Source organism: Lygodium microphyllum, chromosome 19 (genome assembly GCF_053477565.2).
Source record: "Lygodium microphyllum isolate KBCC chromosome 19, Lygodium_microphyllum_v1.1.10, whole genome shotgun sequence".
NCBI lineage: Eukaryota > Viridiplantae > Streptophyta > Polypodiopsida > Schizaeales > Lygodiaceae > Lygodium > Lygodium microphyllum.
This window is the reverse complement of record NC_141153.1, coordinates 119243130-119246128: the sequence shown is the minus strand read 5'-3', so window position 1 is coordinate 119246128 and position 2999 is coordinate 119243130. Positions and strand designations below refer to the sequence as shown.

The window sequence follows — 2999 nt, the reverse complement described above, 5'->3', positions numbered from 1 at the left end:
TCTTTCTTATCTCTACATATAACTTTTGGTCTTGCTCCAAGGCTCTTAAGCAAGCTCAAGCTTTCAAGCCACTAACAAAGGTAAAAGCATTGGGGCAAAGTCTATAGGGCAACTGGTATAACGTACAGGAACTACACTCACTGCAAAACTGTGGCATCAAAGTACAATAGAGCCATTGGCCAAACATCAACTTGGTCATTGATTGCCTCAATTTTTGCACCAGTGCATGAACCAATGTACACCCAATCAATCTTCACACTGGTACATTCTCTTGCAAGAGCACAATTGTCTGGAGAATGTGGCTTTGCAACAACAAGCTCCAGTTTAGAGACTTCAAATCTTTATTTAGCAGCAAACCTGGCAGACTCATCTATATATATTGGCTCAAAAGGTTTGGTAGCTTTTCAAAATCCTCCCAGAGACCCATGTTGAATGTAACATCGACATGTATCTTAGTGCCTTTATGCAAATCCTTCTTCTTGCCACAAGCCTTCAGCAAGGCCACGATGGCTTATTGAGCTTTTCATCCTGTATTTCTGTTAATGTCACCAGGCATTTCCTCACAAGCTCTTCATGAATCCAACATGAATCATAGAAGCCGTCAATCCACTTGGATGCTTTAAGCATTTGTGTTTACAGTCTAGAGATCTCTCTTATCTCAGCCATCAAAATAAGATAACCGTTGCTACTCTGCTATATCAATTCTTAGAGAAAGATCTGGTGCTTGCAGGTACCAGGCATTTATAGCAGTACCTGATAGCATCTAGAGGTGCGTTATCTGGCATTTCCAAACAAAAAAAACTGTGATATTCTACTCCACATAAGCTGCAATTTTGAGACAAATCCACGGCCAGCTCTGATCTTCGAGTTGTACTCTAGAGTCTCAGAGTACACTACAAGCCGGAGAGGCTTGTTAATAGGTCGTGGGAATATTCTCACGGCCTTATTTTGCTTTGCTAAACGTCTGCGCTTCTTGCGAGTAGACTGATTGAACCATGTACCAATCCTTCTTGAAATGGCCGTTCGAAACAACATTGTTATGCTTCATCTCTCGAGGCGAGGGAGTTGTGGTGCTCGTCACCCTGTTGCTTCACTCGATGCCTTTCACTCGATGCTTCCTCCACCCCTGTTTGTATTTGTATAAAACCTTCGGTTGTGTGATGGAGAGGAAACCCAAAACTCCTCTTCAGCCCAGGAAGGCTGCCATCTAATGAACCGAATTCAGTAATACAGATGATGAACTGAATCGCACTAGACTTTGTGAGACCCCTCCAGAATCCTATTGAGATAATCCTCTCAAAATTGTGTGAAACCCAAGATTGATCTAGCTGCAACTGAGCAGTACCCAAGATTGAGAGGCAAAAGACAAACTCGAAAAACAACAGACACACAAACTTCCTGTAATCTGCTGAAGGGAATTGCCTGATCATAAAAAGATTTTTTTCCAAGAGTGAGAGAGAGAGAGAGAGAAAAAGCCACTCAGGCTTTACCTCGTTTTTCTTTAGATTTTGTCCTCTGTGACAAGAATAAGCACGGCCGAAAAGGGCTCCTGTCACGCATGATTAAATCATAATGAGTGATTAGAACATTAAATCTTCCCTCTTCTTTGTATAAATCCCTCAAGTCTTTGCAGTCAATACGGCGTCCATAATGAGTGAGTTAGCATGGAATCCACCCAGGGTGATGAACTGCCACACAAAGCCAAGCTTAGCAAGGTCTGGGATGAAGCTCTGCATCTGTGCTTCGCTCATTCAAGCAGCATCCTAGTTGAAAGAAGGGGACAGGTTATAGGCCAGGAGAATGTTAGGATAATGCGCCTTGACACCGAGGGCGAAGTCGCGTGCCTGGTCATAATGGGGCCCAGTACATTCCATCCAGAGCATGTCACCATGAGGGGCAAAGGCAATGCCTCTTGCAATTGCGGCCCTAGTGCCGCCTTGGAACCTGTAGAAGCCTTCTCTGCTCCTAGGAAGATCCCAATCCCAGAATACATTACCCACACCAAGCCTCTCAGCCAACACCTGTGCTTCATAGTGCGACAGACTATCAACCTGAGAGAACCACTGGTCTAATCTCATCTTCTGCTCTTTCTCAGGTATGGGAAACAGCCTTAGCTTATCCGCAACAACATCCTTGAAGAGCCTCAGGTCAGCTTTAGCCATCCAAGCATCTTCCAAGGCCTGCAGTTCAGACCATGACTTCCCTGCCTGGGTCGCCTCGAACAGCAGGATGGCTAGTGGCTAGTCTTTCACGGCAGGGTTCGAAGCGCCAAATATGAAAGCATGGTCTCTCTTATCGATGTTAGTCTACGTCGCTGCCTCAGCATTGGTCCTGGCAATGAGGATAGTCTCCACACCCATGAGATCAAACTGTAGCCTGGCAGCCACCAGGCGGTTGATGTGCTCCGATGTTGCCACCAGGACCTTGCGTGACATGTGCCCACATTTCTTAGTGAGAGATGCCTGGTCTTCTATGTGCACCTCTGCAGCCCCCCTCTCCACCATAATCTCCATTGCATGTAGTGCCAATGTATCTTCTTCAAAAATGCTTTGTCCCGCATGTTACGTTGGCCTTGTTCATGTACAACCTTTATCTTCATAGCTTAAGTGTCGGCTTCTATAAAGCTTCCTTTGATTCCACAGTTTCCTGCACTTTTCTTGGAATTCATCATTGAAATTGAGAGCATGATAATATTCTTTGGCATCAGTTTTTCATATTTTTCTGACACACACACAACATGCACACAAACAGAAACACACGCAAACACAAACACACAAGTGGAGTATGTACTTTGGATGCGGGTACTGAAAAGGACGGAAAGATAATGCAGCAATCAAACACAATGAAACACACGTGAAAAGATAACACAGATGCATAACAAAAATGGAGGTGTTTACGGCTCGGATGCGCAGCAGCACGACACCGGAGTGGTCCATCATCTTGGGAGTCGCGACCACATGACATATTTGGAGGACTTTTTAAGTTTTTCTTTTGTTTTG

The 2999-nt window shown here is 44.7% G+C and overlaps 1 pseudogene; it reads right to left on the bottom strand.

The window, feature by feature from the left end:
* Window positions 1-1619: 1619 nt before the first annotated feature.
* Window positions 1620-2513, bottom strand: LOC148020317 (isocitrate lyase pseudogene; annotated as a pseudogene).
* Window positions 2514-2999: the final 486 nt, after the last annotated feature.